Below are 6,032 nucleotides of genomic sequence, written 5' to 3'. Positions count from 1 at the left end.
TGACTTCCTGCTGTTATAACAGGAAGATAAAGCTAAATTCTCTAATGAAAACATATCCACATCCAGGATTGTTGGTTGAATATTTCTGTTAAGTGGAACATAAGGTCATGGCAGTGTCCCGGATGTTGACAGCATTCCTTCATTTAAGTGCTGGTTTCTTTTTTTTTTTTTTTTTTCTCTTCTATCGTAAGTGTGCAGTGGTCTGGTCTGCTGAAAAGCCAGTAACTGCTGAAACAGCATACGACTATAATAATTACTTCTTGGGTAGCATAAGAGGACCATTTTTGGCTGGAATCACAGTAGATAATTAGCTGCGAAGATTTTCATTATTGAGATGCTGAGTAGCCAATGGGGCAACTGTCTGCACTTGTTAAAGCAACATGGAATAGACTGGCCACCAATGAATAGGATGTGTAAAGGAGGCTGAAAATTGCCTCCTGCACAAGAGCACACTGCAGTTACAGCTAGATTTGCTTAATAATTACTCAGGATTTGCTTGCTACATACCCCATATACTTTTCGTACCAGGCCTGTAGTGGTTACATGATGGCTATCAGGAATTCCTTTGCTGATCCTGCTTAGTTTATGTGTTGAAAATCAAATGTGCTGAAATCAAAACTTAGCATGCTTTATGTATAACTTCTGATCATCTTTTGCTATTCTGCTACTAATATTACGTCCCCACTAAATGAAGGATGTGGCTCTGCTGACCTCTCTGAGAGGAGAGGTGCCAGAAAGGTACTAAATCCCCTCCTAAAGGTTTACTTACAGATTTTTTTATTATACTGAATCTTTTTTTCTCCAAATATGTTATATTCACTGAACAATGATTTCTGCTTTATATCATTTGCAGTATTTGACAGTTCTTAAAAACTTTAAATTCAGATACCTAACTCAATTTGTAAATGAAGATTTCATTTTTTAGGGAGGGAGGAAAACTGATACTGAGCTCCTTGCATCTTTCTTGTGCTGCATGTGTGATACAACCCAGCCACCTGCTGGCTGGCTACCTGGTACACACGAGTTGCAGACAATTCTTGACAGTTGAGGTATTTGGTGCTGTATGAAGCTTAGATCAAAAGGGATGCCACGACTGTACATCTGGAGTTCGTTCAGAGCAGCTTTTGCAGACCAGGAGGCTTGTGGTCTGAAGATGTGGTTCCAAGTCAGGAAGCTAACTTTCCTGGAGGAGGAAATCCAGCTGATTGCTCTTATGTGTTAAGATACTTTGCTGGACTCTAGCCTTGATGAAAGTTTTTCAGTACACAACCCAAAAAATCTTTGCTAACAGTTCATGAAAAAAATTATTACTGTCTTTCCTTGACCAAATGTTACTTGTATTGAAATTGATTTTATTCTGAGTTTCCCAGCCTGGTGGTAGCCATATTAAGTTGTACTCCACAAACAAAGCATAGAACTTAAGTTAAGGATTACAGTAATATAAATGTTTCTGAAATTAAACTGATCAAATGGGTGTTTACTGTTAGAGGATTTGAGTCAGATTCTTTATGCGCTTCTGTGTGTTCTTCCTCAGATAAGTACCTGTATTCATCACAATGGGATGGTTTAGTAGGGTAGAAAATACTTCTGTGAATTTGTCTCTGCCCTTTCAAGATATTTAGATAAATGGGAACAAAGACAAAAACATGGAGAATATGTAAATTCTCTAGAAACTGCAGGATTTTTTGTTTGTTTGTTTAGGTGAGACTTATGAAGGTAATGAAATATTCTTTACCAATAGATGTATGATGTGATGTATGGGGATGGAGATGTGGGGATTGACTTTCATGTAATTTTATAGACAAGTTATGCACTAATAGAAATTTCAGAAGATGGTTCTGTTAAATGCCGACAAAGGATCAATCCTCATTCCTGATATTACAAAGAAAATACAGTAAGTGTAAACTGTGAGCTGTTCAGGTGTCTAGCAGGGACTTTGCATTTTATCTGTTGGAAAACAATGCAGGTGAGTGAAATCATAATATGACAACATTTGTTAATGGATAATTATAGTGTCTGTCCCATAATAAAGAGTAACAACCTTTGGGAAAAAAGCAGATCAAAACATTCAGGGTAGTATTATAATGATAAAATGTATGGGACCAGATGTAGCATTTGAAGGGGAGAAATTTTTCATACTTTGTAGAATCTTTCCATGAGCTTTCTGGATATATGCGATAGCCAGAAAATAATTATTTATGGAGCTCTGAACTTCAGTGTGAAGTGACTGACCAGGTGCATACACATACTAATGCAGGACGTAAGGCTTGCCATTCTGTGAGGGTTTAGATACTAGCATTTACGTTGTTACATGCATATGAGAAGTGTCATGGCCTAGAACATATATTGGTTAGTTAAAAATCCACTAGCGGATTTTTATTTATTTGAGACCAGTTTAACTCAATATTTACTTACTAATGAATGCTGAAGACGGTTACAAAAACACAGTTGTATTTTTCTTTGCTAGGCTAGTATTTGGAAGACATTGAGTGTTGCTATTTGGGTCAAATACTAGAGGGTATTCCTGGTGCATGCTTCTGGAATGTGCTGGGCAGGGGATTTAGGGATGAAGAATACCAGCAAAGGGTGAATACAGGTTTAGAATTACTAGGAAGACGTTTTAGACTCATTCCTAGTAATGTTAGTTTTTGTGTATTGCAAGAAGTTGAAACTACCAAAATAATTCAACTTTAAGTCAGGTTTTGGCCAGAGGTTTTGGTCAACAACCTCCCTGTCTGATCTGAACAGTGGGTTACAAAACTGTCAGTAGGCTGACAGGAGGCCTGAGAAATCTTTGCAGGCCTCAGATGAGGCCTGGAAGTGAATAATGCTGATAGTATGCGAAAGCTTTGAGCAAAATTCTTCCTAAAGACAAGGAAGTCTTCTGACAAGCTTAATTTACTTGAATTTGCATGGTGGTTTTTCTTTTTTAACCCATCACTTGCTTGTTTTTGTGGCTTGGTTTAGGACTTGTTGCTTGAAGTAGTGTATCCATGAGTGTGCAAGTGGCAGAGGCCAGGGGAGAATGCCAGTAGCTCAGCTGTTATATGAGGAGGATGCACACTGATATTTTTACTTATGACAGAGTGTGCTGTGTGTGCTGGGCGGGATGAGTTGAACCCATCTCTTTCCTCTCCTCCTCTCTTTCCTTGGTTGTCTCTTCCTAGGTCCCTGTTTCAGAACAGGGTTAGTCAGGGTATAGTTTCCAGTGCTGGAGTAGGTCTAAGCAGCATTGTGTTCACCTTCAGGGGGCAGCACAGCTTGGCAAAATGGTCAGAGGTGCTGCTTCATTATTTCCTCAATGGGCTTTTCTGTCAGTGCTGCAGGAAAGGAGCTCCTCAGGACAGCTCCAGCAGACATTGACGTCTAGTGGCCTACTAAAATGCTGGCACCAACAATTTAGTTTCAAAGCTGCCATGCCTCATGGCTTCTTTTTCAGCAAAATATTGTCTTTTCTCTTCTTCCCTGTGGTAATTAGTGTGATCCTACACTGTAAACAGAGTTGCTTTTCTTTGCTCTCTCCCTCCCCATGATGCATATCTCTTACAGCCATTCCCTCTAAATAGGGTCACCTCCACTGTTTGAAGAACTCTGTCCTCTGTTAAGAAATCTTTCAGGACCAGATGTATTAATAAATGGACACTTCACAGCATTTTCTCTCTCTCTCTTAAATGAACCGAAGGCAAAATGTCCTTTTTCTCTCAGGATGATCTATAAAGTGTTTAATTAGGATTGATACTGCCGTCAACAAGCAGAGGCCAAACTCCTACTGAGATTAACTTCAAACTTTCTCCTTATGTTTTAGAATTTAAAAATAAGTAAATAAAAAATGAAGTATATTTCTTCATTTTGTGGCTTTTGAGTCCCTGAGGCTTAGCTTTTGAAGCTCGCTCAAGGGCAAGAATAGTCTTCTTAGAAAACACATGCTGATAGACTGGTGTATTTCTTTACCTTCACAGTGTAGAACTCTAAGGAAATACCAATTTCCCCAAAAAATTGATGATGAGATTTGTGATCTGAGGTGAAAGTTGCTTCCACTGTGAGGAACTCTATCAAAATATTTTATTTATATTATAACCTAATATTTTAGGTTGGATATTAGGAAAAACTTCTTTACTGAAAGGATTGTTAGGTATTGGAATGGGCTGCCCAGGGAAGTGGTTGAGTCACCATCTCTGGAGATCTTTAAAAGACATTTAGATGTAGTGCTTAGTGATATGATTTAGTGGAGGACTAGTTAGTGTTAGGTCAGAGGTTGGACTAGGTGATCTTGAAGGTCTCTTCCAACCTAGACAATTCCGTGATTCTGTGAAAATCTGATACCAAGATCTCCTTTTTTCTTTATATCAGTTGTTCCACAAAGAACTGGTGCAGACCACAAGAAAGGTGCTGTAGACCGAGTTTGGGAATTCAGTACATTAGAGAAATAACTTGTACCAGTACAACTTTTAAAATAGTCAAATTCCCCAATAGTAATATATCAATGTCAGATACAAATAGCAACACCAGATACAGTGTCTAAATATGTCCTGAATTAGTTACATCGTAGTGTTTTGTTTTGTTTTTAAATAATGTAGTGAATATTGCTTCCATTATTTAACTACTTCAACTCTCATGTATGAAAAACATGAATTAGTAGTTAGTAAGGAGTTGTCCTTGCTTTTACGCTAAATATTAATATGAAATTATTTACTCCTACTTAATTTTTTGTATTATTTTCCATGCACAAAGATTTTAAATCCTCAGTTAACCCTGGGCTGCATTCTTTCCCTTCTCTGATTTTTCTCTCATGTTGAAAGAAAGGTTCTTCGCCAAAGAGACTGTCTGCCACTTTCCATAACATGGCTTACAAAGAAGCAATTACACAAACTGGTTGTTTCAAGTTCTATTTAACCTGAAAATGCATCATTTTCTGGTTAACGTGAGGAATTTGAGAAGAGGTTGCCTACAGAACTGCCAATAGCCACTGCACATGTTCAGTGTGTTTCCAGACAGACAGTGCTGCAGGACTTTGGCTGTATTTGCTGTTTTCTGTTATTAAGTAGTGAGGGATTGTATACATGTAGGTCCCTTAATGAGTATGGATAGGAATATGTATTTAGTTTGTGCCACAAGATGGCATGACAAAGCTAGACAGGTTTGCTAAGAAATAAGAAAACAACTAAAAACCAATTTCTGATTTCAATTGCACCTTTTTATCTCTGTAGTCTCAAATGGATTGCAGTTGTTGTATTTCTGTCTAGCCAAGCCACATTGGAGGGGAAAAAAAAAAAAAAAAAAAAAAAAAAACAAGCCAAAGATCTGAGGATTTGATCAGGTTTATGTGCTTTACCAGCTTTTTGGTCATGTATAAGTATGTAAAAGATTTAATAATGAAAGTCTGACTAAACATGCTCTGTATAAATTTATCTCTAAGGTAAGGGGACTTAAAACCTAGATGTAGCTCTCTACTTTATCCAGGATACGATATTTACTTTAAAAGAAGAGCAACTTAGATTCTATGAATCAGATAGCAGCCCAATGGTAGAGGGGTTTTGTTTTTATCTTTTTTAATTACTGAGATTAAAGGGCTATCATAAAGAGTCTATGTGAACAGTAATACAAGTCAGTCTTACTCATCACATCGCAGTGAACATATATTGCTCTGAATTTTGAATTGGTATAAAGCACACTGTGCTTAGGGAGAGAGCAAAATGGAGGGTGCGGTTTACCTTTTGTAATTCTCTTTTCCATTGGAGAAGAAACTTGTATGTTTTCTTCTTAAATTAGTAGCCCCTTGCAAATTGGCTTTGAACAGGGAAGTTCTTTCCTATGTATTTATCAATCCCCTCCTAGGAAATTCATCTGCAGTCAGTCTGATTTTTTCCTCTTGAATATTACATTTCCTTGGGTTAATATAAAGAAACTTCATATGGAAGTTGTTCTTGTATATTATGCATGCAGAGTTATGATTGCTACTGAAAAACTATAGTTAGGTTCCTGGTTTTTGTGTGGAGACTTATGATATGGCATTTATCTTTTATGTTTTATCT

This window comes from Netta rufina (genome assembly GCF_964035555.1).
Source record: "Netta rufina genome assembly, chromosome: 2".
NCBI classification, from domain to species: domain Eukaryota; kingdom Metazoa; phylum Chordata; class Aves; order Anseriformes; family Anatidae; genus Netta; species Netta rufina.
The sequence above is the reverse complement of the archived record's forward strand: the minus strand, read 5'-3'. Positions refer to the sequence as shown.